The sequence below is a fragment of the Squalius cephalus genome (genome assembly GCF_949319135.1).
Source record: "Squalius cephalus genome assembly, chromosome: 10".
In the NCBI taxonomy this organism is placed as follows: Eukaryota; Metazoa; Chordata; class Actinopteri; order Cypriniformes; family Leuciscidae; genus Squalius; species Squalius cephalus.
The window spans coordinates 43,655,848-43,670,002 of NC_137131.1; the positions used below are offsets into that span (position 1 = coordinate 43,655,848).

The 14,155-nt window shown below is 37.7% G+C and overlaps 2 protein-coding genes across 2 annotated transcripts in view; both read left to right on the top strand.

The window, feature by feature from the left end:
* LOC307165431 (G-protein coupled receptor 4-like) overlaps positions 1 to 14,155 on the top strand; it is a 706,289-nt gene that overhangs the window by 376,989 nt on the left and 315,145 nt on the right. The gene's annotated exons all lie outside the window — the stretch shown is intronic.
* The window catches only part of zglp1 (zinc finger GATA like protein 1), a 147,147-nt gene that overhangs the window by 42,882 nt on the left and 90,110 nt on the right, over positions 1 to 14,155 (top strand). The gene's annotated exons all lie outside the window — the stretch shown is intronic.

The window sequence follows — 14,155 nt, forward strand, 5'->3', positions numbered from 1 at the left end:
ATGATGCTAGCCAGGCTAACGCTGAGCGCTGTGCTGAAGTGTCTGTAAGTGTTTCTGACTGAGACATGAACGTGTGGTCGTGGTTTAACAGCCTCATCATGTCTCTGTCGACTGGCACGGGTTAAACCCGCATACAGAACTGAGAGCATCCGAAACACCAAATATGGTCCGTATGAAACAAGTGTGTGTGTGTGTGTGTGTGTGTGTGTGTGTGTGATGGCAAATAAAGTCTGTTGCTTTCGGTGAGAAATCGAAGATTTTTCCATGTAAAGGTCTGAGATGATGTGTGTCATCTGTGTGTGTGTGTGTGTGTGTGTGTGTGTGTGTGTGTGTGTGAGAGTGTGTGTCTGAGAGAGAGATTGTGAGTGAGTGAGTGAGTGAATGAGAGAGTGAGTGAGTGAATGAGAGAGTGAGTGAATGTGTGTGTGTGTGTGTGTGTGTTTGTGAGTGAGTGAGTGTCTGTGTGTGAGTGAGTGTGTGTGAGTGTGTGTGTGTGTGTGTGTGAGAGTGTGTCTGAGAGAGAGATTGTGAGTGAGTGAGTGAGTGAATGAGAGAGTGAGTGAGTGATGAGTGAGTGAGTGAATGTGTGTGAGTGTGTGTTTGTGAGTGAGTGAGTGTCTGTGTGTGAGTGAGTGTGTGTGAGTGTGTGTGTGTGTGTGTGTGTGTGTGTGTGAAAGTGACTGTTGAGTGTGTGTGTGTGTGTGTGCGTGTGTGAAAGTGTGTGTGTGTGTGTGTGTGTGTGTGTGTATGCGTGTGTGAAAGTGACTGTGAGTGAGTGTGTGTGTGTGTGACTCCCGTTTCACACATACTCTGTTTGCAGTGCGTTTGCGGTGCGTATTTTTTCCGTACCCATGTTAACAGGTTAGAGCTTTCACACTGCACGCGGATGCGGTCCGGCGATCCGTTCCGGTTGCGGTGTGTGTACACAGCAGTGCAGAGATCGTTTCCACTGCACGCGCTGAATTAAAGTGACCGTGCATGGTTCGTGGTCAAAATGAACACAGATTGACCAGATTGACATGAAAATGTAGTAATCTCACCATAAATGCATTTAATTAAATACTACTATTTTTCACAGTCATCTTTTTACTTTAAGACCGGGGTAAATCAAGGAAAACCAGGGCCGGAGTGGGGCCACTTGTCAGCCTGGGAGTTTCAGGCCAAGACCGGCCCACTTTCTCCATGGTGGAATTCCAAATTAGCACTTTCTCCAAATTGGATAAATTAAGCAACAGTTCAGCTCTTACTATTGTGTAGTTTGTATTAATACCGTGGTTCAACAAATAATGTAAAGGTTAAATAATAATTCACTTAGACTTTATAAGAAGCAATTGCGACTTTATATCACACAATTCTGACTTTATATCTTGCAATTCTGACTTTATAACACGCAATTCCGACTTTATTTCAGGCAATTCTGACTTTATAACACGCAATTGCGACTTTATTTCACACAATTCTGACTTTATATCTTGCAATTCTGACTTTATAACACGCAATTCCGACTTTATTTCAGGCAATTCTGACTTTATATCTTGCAATTCTGACTTTATATCACGCAATTCTGACTCTATATCTCTAAATTCTGACTTTATAACACGCAATTGCGACTTTATTTCACACAATTCTGACTTTATATCTTGCAATTTTGACTTTATAACACGCAATTGCGACTTTATTTCACACAATTCTGACTTTATATCACGCAATTCTGACTTTATATCACGCAATTCTGACTTTATAACACGCAATTGCGACTTTATTTCACACAATTCTGACTTTATATCTTGCAATTCTGACTTTATAACACGCAATTGCGACTTTATTTCAGGCAATTCTGACTTTATAACACGCAATTGCGACTTTATTTCACACAATTCTGACTTTATATCTTGCAATTCTGACTTTATAACACGCAATTGCGACTTTATTTCACACAATTCTGACTTTATATCTTGCAATTCTGACTTTATAACACGCAATTGCGACTTTATTTCAGGCAATTCTGACTTTATATCTTGCAATTCTGACTTTATAACACGCAATTGCGACTTTATTTCAGGCAATTCTGACTTCATATCTCTAAATTCTGACTTTATAACACGCAATTGCGACTTTATTTCACACAATTCTGACTTTATATCTTGCAATTCTGACTTTATAACACGCAATTCTGAGAAATAAAGTCAGAATTGCGAGATGTAAACTCGAAATTGTGAGATAAAAAGTCACAATTATCTTTTAAAATGTTTTATTCTGTGGCTGAAACAAGCTTCCATACCTCCTGGCCTCTTCTCCTCCCATCCTCCCTGACGCGGCCCACTGGGAATTCTCCCGATTCTCCCGATTACCCACCCCGGGCCTGAGGAAAACTACAATTTACTTCAACAAGGCGATATAATGAACAACACTCTCTCATTCTTGGAGGTGGAAAAACAAGTTCTTTGTGACATGCAAGATTTATTGTATAAATATTTAAATTGTGCAAAAGAAAGGGTATGAGTCTGCTGTTTTTGTCAAGTTTAAGTTTTAATTTAAAATGTATGCGATTTTGAGCAACTTAATATATAATTAGGCTATATAGAAGTAATGCACTGAATAATACTTTGTTTAAATTGTGTTTAAACGTGAATACGTCTATTAAAGAGTGTATATGTGTACAAAAGAATCGCAATGCTGACATAACTTTTTTTTTTTAAATAAAATTTGCTGATAACTTCTGGATTTGAAATACAAATAGTGAGTATGTGTTTATGGTACAGCCGCGGATCAGGTACACACTGCATATGTGAAAGCACTATAGCGCGCGCTGCTCCTGCACCGCACACACACCGCTACATGGAGTATGTGTGAAACGTGTGTGAGTGTGACTGTGATAGAGTGAGTAAGTGAATGAGAGAGAGTGTGTGTGTGTGTGTGTGTGTGTGTGTGTGTGTGTGTGTGTGTGTGTGTGTGTGTGTGAGAGAGAGAGAGAGAGAGAGAGAGTGACTGTGAGTGAATGAGTATGTGTGTGTGTGTGCGGAGTCTCTGCAGACGGACATCAGAGCTCGAGTTTCACACGTTACGCTGACAGACCGTCACGCTAATGCAGCTCACACACACTCCTGTGTGTTTTTACAGTGTGTGAATGACTATGTGTACATATGCACCAATAATGTGATTATTTCCAATAATCCGAGTGAGGAATTAATCGCAGTGAGATGTTTACACGACACTCCTGTTTGCACGCATACATTTATGATCATTCTCTAAAAATTGTGGTTATTTTTACCCCATTATTCACACACACACACACACACACACACACACACACACACACACACACACACACAGACACACAGACACACGCACACACACACACACACACACACACACACACACAGCACAAATGATGCACACACACACAGTCTGTGGGACTGGACATTGTTTTAATCTACTTATGTTGAATCCAAAACACATTTCTATTAATGTATTGATTTTTTGCACCTACAATCTCTTCATTTCTATGTTTTGACCGTCGATATACTGCATTATATCGTATCTCAGCCAGACAGACATGATGAAGGACCACCACCTTCAACTAAACCTTGCGAAGACAGAGCTACTCGTGATCCCGGCCAACCCAACACTTCATCACAACTTCCCCATTCAGCTCTCGTCATCCATAACTCCATCAAGGTCAGCCAAGAACCTTGGTGTGGTAATCGATGATCAATTGAACTTCACAGACTACATTACTAGAACTGCCCGGTCATGTAGATTTGCCTTGTACAACATTAGGAGGATCAGGCCCTTCCTATCAGAGCTACTCAACTCCTTGTCCAAGTGCTTGTTTTATCCAGACTTGACCATTGTAACGCTCTCCTGGCTGGTCTTCCAGCTTGTATACGGTCAGACCTCTGACACTGATCTTCACCGAGCCGAAGAGAGCACACGTCACTCCTCTGTCCTCTCCTCACTACACTGCACTGGTTGCCAGTTGCCGCTCGCATCAGATTCAAGTCACTGACGTTTGCCTACAGAACAACCACTGGTTCTGCTCCCCTTTTCCTAAACTCATTACTTCAGACTCACGTGCCATCCAGAAACTTGAGCTCTGCAAGCGAAAGACGTCTTGTGGTGCATCATCTCAAAGAGGCACTAAATCTCTTTCTCGGACCTTCACCAGGACTGTTCCACCTTCAAGAAACGGATGAAGATGCTTCGTTTTCGACAGCACTTGATCCAGTAATACTAACACTTTCTCTTCTATTCTATTTAAAAAATGAACATGTACTGCATTAGATTAAACTGAGAAGGGTCATATTGTTCTCCTACTGTTAGTTTCACTGCTTCTATTGTTCTCATTTGTAAGTCACTTTGGATAAAAGCATGTGCTAAATTAATAAATGTAAATGTAATTATATTCATTTCATGCAACGTTGTCAACATGAACTCAGTTTCTCCACAAAAATATGATTTTTACCTTTACGAATCTGTGCATGAAAACATCATCCGTGTTCGTCACAAACACATGCAAACTTCAGTCAGAGTGGAAGAGATGCCAAGTGTTTACATGCTGTTTATTGCATGTGCCACATATTTTTTATTATGATTATGGTTACTGCATTAACTTATGGCATCAAACTGATTAAAGTATTGTGTTTACATGAGGTAAAGTTTAATCACAAGTTTGCCTTATTCACTTTATGGACATTAATTAATAGCTGTAGAGTCTCACTCACTCTCTCTCTTTCACACATGCACTCTCACTCTCTCTCTCTCTCTCTCACACACACCCACACACACACTGCCAGTCTTTTGTGTCAACAGTCTCATTGCCGCTCTTGTGTTTTGTTTTGTTCTCTAGTTTCATGGTGTTTGACTTTTTGACTTTTTTTTTTAGGAGTTACTATCAGGGGTCAAAGGTCAGGAGTCCTGTGACAGCTCCAGTTTGATAAACACACCAGTTGTACATCTACACTGAAACCTGAGCCTCACCAACACCAATGCCAACAAATCAGCCCTGACACACACACACACACACACACACACACACACACACACACACACACACACCAGTTAATCAACTAGTTTAGTTAGGTCCAGTTGTTCTGAGCTACATTTACATTGACACCGTTTCTTTTAATTTTTAAATCATTCTGATTGATGAATCTGAACATAGTGTTTTCAAAACAATTTATGAGAAGAGTTCTTTCAACGGGACAGTTAATCATAATAACAAACTGATGATGAAAGTTTAAAACTGAAAGTTGCTATTTTTAAAGACTTTCATACTCATTTGGGAACTCACATCCATCTGTCAATCACTGACTGTGAAAATGCACATAATAAAATATGTCATTAGGAGCTATAAGGTTATTATAGTTTTGCATTTTTAAATGAGTGTTTATTTTAATATCATTTTTCAAAATTCCTATTAGTTTCATTAATGGTTTTGTTATTTTAGTTTGGTTTCTATTTTGTGAACACATTTCTATTGAGTTTTTATATAGTTTCAGTGTTAGTTAAACAGAACACTTCCAGTTAAAGACTAGTTTAATGTTTGCAGTTTACAGTTAACTCTTGTGCAAACCTCTTAATAATAAAAATAAAATAATTGTTTGAGATTAAACACAGAACCAAACAAATGCAGCATAAAAGTATAAAAGTAAAAATTATTCATTCAAACTCATTCATATTAAAGATGAAATCTTGTTAAACATGGTGCATTAGAAATGATTATTATGAGTATTCTTTTATGGTTATTTTTATGATTAATCCTTTCAAACATATTATTCTTGTGTTGATCCATTTATGCTTTTTATTATATCTTTTAATATTATATACTCATAGTTACTGTCACGTCTTGTTTTGGTCATGTCTCATGTCTTTGTCATGTGATTCCATGTTAGTCATGTGATCCTGCCATGAGTTCCCTTGTCTGATGTGTCATGTTGTCATTGGTTGATTGTCTTGATTATGTTCACAGGTGTCCCTTCTCTAGTCTTGTGTGTATTTAAGCCCTCATGTTTGCCATGTGTCTTTGTCAAGTGTTGTTTCACTGCTGTTGGTAAGTGCCATGTCCAATAGTTTTCAGCACATTTCATTTCAGCACTTGGGTTCTCTACAAACTTGCCTTAAAGGACAAGTTCGGTATTTTACACTTAAAGCCCTGTTTACAGATCGTTTCTGATGAAATAGAATGGTTGAGATAAAAATGTGGACACATGCTGCTGTCCCGAGAATTTTAGGTTTATTTCGCTTTCCCCCCCACCTACAGAATGGCAGCCTATGGGCACTGGAACAATCCTTCATAAAACGCATTAAACTTTCGATTACAAAGACGTGAAACTCACCGAGTGGTCAGGGGTGTTCACTGATATGCTCACACAAAAATCGCTGCAAAAGATGCTTTCCAACAGGTTTTATCGTAGTTTTTGTCCAACTCCATTGACTTGAATTGGATGGGCTGTGTGCAGTACGGTATTACTCCGCCGCTTCTTCTTCTGCTTCTTCTGTGTATTCAATTAAATGCCAGTGGTTTGCTTGCAATTGGCAAAGGTGCATTATCGCCACCAACTGGGCTGGAGTGTCTATTATTCAAGCTCTCAACGGAAGAATCTACGGGTGTGAGACGTTTGGAAAAATAGGTCCACAGTTTTACAACGAATGGTAAAACACCTGTTGGAAAGCATCTTTTGCAGCGATTTTTGTGTGAGCATATCAGTGAACACCCCTGACCACTCGGTGAGTTTCATGTCTTTGTAAACGAAAGTTTCATGCGTTTTATGAAGGATTGTTCCAGTGCCCATAGGCTGCCATTCTGTAGGTGGGGGGGAAAGCGAAATAAACCTAAAATTCTCGGGACAGCAGCATGTGACCAAATTTTAATCTTAACCGTTCTATTTCATCAGAAACGATCTGTAAACAGGGCTTTAAGTGTAAAATACCGAACTTGTCCTTTAAGTGGACTTACTTTACAGTTATACTCATATTCATGACAGTTAGTTTACTTTTAATCTGAAAATATGGGGTTTCCTATTTGTGGTCTAGACATGCTATTTGATTTTCTGTTTTCGGCTCTGTGTGGTATCTTGTCTAATATGTCTTATCTAATATATCTTGTTTATTAAGTTTCACATGAGATGGCTATCTTAGCTGGAATTAAAGTACAGCTGTATTTGCATTAACGTCAGACATTGGCCATCTGTGCCAGACGTGGGCAGTGGAATGGGGGAAAACACGCAAGGTCACGAAAGGCGTCTTAAGTTTAACAACTTGACCTTATTTAAACTTGATTGCCAGAACGTAGTGTCATGCGTGAGAAAAATTAGTTTTTCAGTAACTGTTGTTAGTTTACTTGAAATCTCTTATTTTATTTCAGTTTACGAAAATGCTTTTTGACCAATAGTTTTAGTCTTAGTTTCAGTTTTCGTTTACGAAAGCATCATATATTTGTGAAAGATAATTAATTCAACAAGTCAATGGCCAAGTGTGCAACTGAAGGGAACACTGATCACCACAATGGTGACCTCAACAACCTTTGTACATGTGCCATGAAATAAATAAAAGCTAAACTGGTTTGTAATACGTGAATATGGTTGTTTAATCATCCTCTGGTGAGATATTGATTTTATTTGCAGTTGATTTCCTCTAAGGCTGTAAGTCAGTTGTTGTGTTTCTGCTCTTCTCTTCTCTTTTCTGTTCTTGTGAACAACAACAACTCTTATCTTCAGTAATTCAGCTTGTTAACCACAGGTGTCGTCACTAACGCTGAGACATCACTTATAGTGTGAATTGACTTTATTTTCACTTACTTCACTAAACATACCTTACATGCTAGTGACCAGCAGTGAGTTCATGCTTAAAACAAGAACAAATGTCAGTGTAGTTAGAATTTTCTTACGTTTATTTTTCTGACCCCATTAGCAGATATTTTATCTTGTTTTAACTCACTTCATTTTGACACATTTTTCAGGAAAAAAATACTTAATAGCTTGACATTAATAATGTAATTTTGCATCTCAAGTAATTTATCTTGATTTAAAGGAACACAGCGACTTTTTGGGACTTGGGCTTATTCACCGTATCCCCCAGAGATAGATAAGTCCATACTATATATATATATATATATATTTTTTTTTTTACTGGAAAACAAGACATAAATACTGTAAGGAAATAGTTTTTTGCAGTGAGAGGAAGAATGTGTGTTGGATTGTGCATCTCATGATTTTTCTCTCACACATGTGGAACCTATGAAAGCTTATTTCTGTAATGGAAAAAACAACAACATTTGAACATATTGTGACATTTTTATCTCACAATTTCTGAAATGAAAACCAAAGGCCATATGACCCATTTGACCAGTGGATGCCCTCAGCAATTCTGTTACTTTCTATTTTTTTTTTCTACATATCCTGGCCTTAGTTATGGTTTACTTTGTCAATATTGACACCTTGTGGTTACTTTAAGAAGTACATCGCCTTTAATAATATATCAGCCATTTTGGATCTTAGAGCTCATGGTGGAGAGTATAGAGGTGCATCCACGTCCATCCTTCTTGTTTTGCTCTTGAAACGGAACAATCTGTAAGTTTAAAAGACTAATCTAAGCGGTAAAATATGATTACATGTATTCTGATATATATACATATGTTTGAGAACGATTTGCATGTGACATGTTAAATGTAGCGTGAAGCACATAATTGTGATGCTTGATTGTTCTTAACACAGCCATCTTCTAAGTTATGTAAGGGTGATTTATGTGCATCTTAAATAATGTTTTGATTTATGTGAACTGAATGTAACATTGTAAGAGATATATTTTTTTTAAATATCATTGTTTATTTGTGTTACAGTTTCACAAATTGGGCTTCAGTAAAGCAAGTTTGACCCTGACAACTGTCTACGACTTTTACTAAGCCTTTGTTTGGCTCGCTGCAAAAGCAAACATAAGCTGAAGGCAGAAGACTACACATTCTGTAAAGTAATGACTTTTAGATAGTATGTTGCCAAGAATGCACACATTCAACACTCAAACAAACATGTAGAATGGCTGAAACTGAATTATAAAAAAACCCAATAGATTTCATATGGTCTGCAGGTATTAAACATAAGTAATGCAGTTTTCATAAGTGTTAGTATTTTGAGAGTCATAGCGCTATGATTGACTGTGTTCATGTGTGATAGAAAACTAGTGCTAGTGTTTTGATAGTTAGTATATGAAGAAAAAGGTTTTTAGCATTTTGAAATGTAGAGATTGTATTTATTTAACAAAATGTGGTTTTGGCCAGAAAATTAACAATTTGGCTATGTACTGTAGGTGTGTTGCTGTGTTAAGTGTTTAGAAAAAGTTTTGATAAACGCTTGTTAGTAATTGTGAAAGACTGCAAGAGAACGTTTTTTTCTGATAAGTTTTCAGTTAGATACAATCGTTGCTTAGTTTGCAGTCTGAATTCACTTTACCTCAGAGCGTCCGTTAACTGAATGAATTGAGAATATAACCTGAAAATCCGATACCATCAGCAATTTTCATCCACGCAGGTGATTTCTGTTAATGAGTGTAAAACTGAATATTGCAGCACAGGGTGAAGTCAGTATATACATTAACAACGATTTGAGACAATGTAGGCCTACACTGTGTGTTCGAATTTTAAAGACGTGGCGCGGCGCTTCTCGTCTGGTGTGCGACTGCGACCCCCTTTAGACATACGGAAATATAGTAGGCTAATTCACTTTTACAAGTTGATTGTACTGAAATGTGTGTTGGCAGTGCCTGTACACAACCATCATAAAATGATAAAAATCCATCCAGTGTTTTTGTTTTTTTTCTAATCATCTTATATGTTGTCCCCTGTCTCAAATCAAGCCGTTCGATTTTGTGACGTCACAAAATCGACACCCCTCCCACGATTGTTGATTGACAGCAGCGTTTCAACACAGACCCGCCCTCGCTCGTGAGCGAGCTGTCAATCATAGTCCGTGTGGACCGGCGCAGTCATTGTTGATATGCTGGAGCACTGTCTATGAGCAGAATGGCGTCTAAGCGATTGTGGTGTTCTGTTCTTGGGTGTAATAAGGAACACGTCATGTTGATGTTTCTAAATCCGAACCGCTGAAGACGCAGTGGCTGAGTTTGTTTTCGAAGGGAATATTCCCCACGATCAACGGTCAATGCTTTCATGCTTGCGTGAATCATTTCACCAGACTGCTTTACAAACGAGGGTCAGTATAAAGCTGGATTTGCTAAGAAGCTGCTCCTGAAAAAAGGATCGGTACCAACTATTCGTGTTCCTGCTGCACCTCCAGAAGAACTGAAGTGAGTGTAACGTTTTATTAACCTTTATATTAATATTTATATATGTCTTTGCAAATCGCTAGCATGCTTCACGATGAATGCGGCTGTTTACACTCAGGTACATTACGGCATGTTTTCTATGTACGACTTTCTGAATATAATTCATAATCCCACGTTTATAATGAACCACGCGTTATGGTTATTAAAACTGCAGTATGCACAGAACAGAGGGGCGGGGTGAGCAAAGCTCATTATCATTTAAAGACGCATGCACCTAAACGGCGTGCTGAAAACAGCTGTTTTTGACCAGGTAAAATGAGCTTTCTTACAATACTAATGAGAATTTTTAATTTAAGTATATTACAAACTTTGGTCCCACTTTATATTAAGTGGCTTTAAGTACTATGTACTTACATTGAAATTAATAATTTGATACAATGTACTTATTGTGTAACTACATGTTTTTACATTGTACTTACATTTAAAAAATTCCTGCATGTAATTACAGCTGTAATTAATTTATGTAATTACATTTGTAATTACACAGTTGACCCTTCCATTACACCTTAAACCTACCCAATCCACCACACCTGTCCCTAACCTTACCCGTATCACACCTCAATAGCAGCAAAAGTGTTTTACAATACAACATGAACACAATAAGTACATAGTACTTAACGCCACTTAATATAAAGTGGGACCCAAACTTTTAATTTAGACCCTAAAGAATCATATTAGCTTGTACAAAAATGGCATTATATGACCCCTTTAACTTACTTGTTAAACACAAACACAGATATGGTAACCTCCTACTGTCATGCTCTTCTCAACACTAAATTAAAGGCCTGTCTCATAGACGCCTGTCTCAAATAGCTTAAGCCGGTGCAGTTCGGCGATTTGGGAAAATAAAAGCCTGGGCTATTATTTGAAGTTTTACGGTACTACTCTGTTGGTCTACTCTTGTTTCAGCACTTGTTTCAGAACGTTCAGAGAACATTTAAAAGTAACATTCCCATAATGTTTGCTGAATGGAATGTTTGCATAACCAAGAATTAAAAAAAAAAAATTAAACCTTTAAAAAACTGGACGTTTTTAACATTCAGAGAACATCCAGGAACAACTTTTTCATAGCTTAATGGTAATGTTAAATGTTCTTAGAACATATCTTTGTTGGCCGGGTAGATATTTGTAGCCTACTGGAAAAAAACACACAAAAATACTGAGTAAGAACATAATTTTTCATTACATCATTACGCCATTAAAGTGTCATTGCACATGCGCAGAACTTTCCAGTTTCAGTTTTCAAACGTGATTTTATTGTCCTATTGAACGGATTAGAAACGGTTTAAAGCACCTCTTACAATCTGAATGAGAGTTAAAACGGATCTGGCCAATCCATTCCGACTGACGAGGTTAGCCTACAGTACATGTGACTTTTCATCCGGACTGGACTAGTCTGATTATAAATGGATTATTTGGGTCCATGTTGGTTTCAGCGGATCAGATGATTTTTGATCATGATCTGTCCAGGCACGTCTGGAATGTCTTTGGGATTTTCCTGTGTAACCTGAAAGAGGCCAATCACAGGTCTGTTATTATCAGTGGAAATTCAGTGTGATGTCTGTGAATGTTTGCAATGACATAGCCTAGCCTACGCCTGAAATTACACATGGTTTTGCAAATGCTTTAAAATGACTCCATCTGTGGAGCCAGATCAATCTCACTAATAGGCCTATTTCACGCTAAAACATGCATGAAACCTATAATTCATGTGCGTAAAATATATAAATAGGCCTATATTCATAAAAGGCAATAAATAAAATTATATATCCATTAAAAACCTTTCACAAAATCCAAACCAAAAACAAGCTCATCCAAATGTGTGATATTTAGGGTCTATTTAATAAAAATAAAATGACCGTTTAGTAATATAGTGAGTTCATTAAAGGTGTTGTACATTAAATCTGTTTCCCGCTCTTTCATTCATATTTGATGTTTGGCGCCCTCTGGCGGTTGATGCTGTAAAAACAGTAGATTTATTAATTTAGCAGACGCTTTTATCTAAAGCGAGTTATAGACTTAAACGAGGAACATGGTAAACAATTTCACAAAACTCAACATTTAAAGTAAAATATTAGTACACTGAGACGGTGTAGAAAAGAATAGAGTGAAAAAACAATTATCTTATAAAAGTAATTAAATAGAAATTATTTAAGAGACCAAAGAAACCCAATTCAATTTACAAAAAAATATTGAAAGATTTGCCAAATGTTATTCTGTGTATATGAAATAATAAATGATCAGTCGAAATGTGTAATTCTGCAGCTAATATAAGCAGAATTAGTAGCTAGTAGAGGACAATAAAACACTAATTCTTTAGAAAAATTGATCTTGATCTTGATACAATGTTTACAAGTGTATATTTTTTTTAGTAACACTTTATTTTAGAGTGTCCTTGTATATTACATGTAGTTTCTATAGTAATTACTAAAATTAAGCATAATTACATGCAACTAACCCGAAACCAAACCTAATCGGAATCATAACCATAGCCTATAGTAAATAGGCTACATGTAGTTAATTTAAAATATATTCTCAGTACTTAAATGTATAATTACACTGTAACAAGGACGCCTTAAAATAAAGTGTTAGCCATTTTTTTTTTGCTATGAAATTCTTAAAGGGATACTTTAGGATTTAGCATTAAGCTTTGTATTAGTAGAAAACCTGTAGTATTTTCGAATTACCATGCTTTCCACCCTCATATCCCCCTGAGACAAGAGATTTATGTATTTTTTGTCTGGAAAAAATCCTCCGATGACGCAAAAATCGTCATTTTTGCGTCATCGGAGGATTTTCTGGCCAGAGGCTAAAGACTACAGCCAGTAGATGGCGTTGTTCTGCATGTTTTCAGCCCGCCCATAGAGGGTTGGATCTCACTCACAGAATGTACACAGTGTCAGCCGTCTTTCTGTGGAAGCTAAGCTAGCAGGCTCTTGTTCTGTGGAGAAAGCTGAATAGTAGGAGAAAGCTGAGTAAGTTGGGGTTACCATCCTCCTTTTCCCGGACTTGTCCGGCGGGAGAGATCGTTCAAAATGTCCGGGATTCAGCTTTTGCTTTCTCTGCGGTCGCCATTCATTGTTTACATGCACACCTTTTGTTCCAATCTAACTGAATTCATTCCGATTGGTGAATCTGAATGTAGTGTTTACATGAACGCTAAACAAGTGATCGGTTGATGTGCGTTTTACCATTGCTAAGAAAATTCCCGCTCCTCCGTGAGAGATGCGAGACCCGGCGCGTCTCAGTAATGACGCCACCGGCCTCGCGCCGTTCTCCTGCGGCCGTCAGCTAAGGATGGCTGAAGCGAAACAGTCGTTCCGAAGCTTTGCGAGATCCCGAAGCGCAGATGTGTCGAAACACTGATCCGAAGCGTGATTCGAAACACCCATGTCACGTGACTATGACCAAACGAAGCCTCGAAGTGTTTCACTAAGTGTTTCATCAGGTGTGGTCCGCCGAATCAGCGTTTGATTGGAACGGTCGGGAACAGACCACACAATCGCACATCTGTATAAAAGTGAAATAAACGCATTTTGACCTCATGGGTTTTTGTGAGAGGAGTTTGACTTTGAGATAGCGGATTTTTGGTGATATAGTGACATAGTGCGATTTGATTAGTTATAGGCAATTTAGACTTGCATTTAAATTTACACAACACATTGACTGAGAGGCTAGAGACAGACAGAGTATACATATAGTGACACATTAATAGATACATAGATATAAATATATATAGACAGCTAGATTAATAGATAGATACATATATAGATAGATTACAGATACATAAATACATATAATATAGATAGATACATAT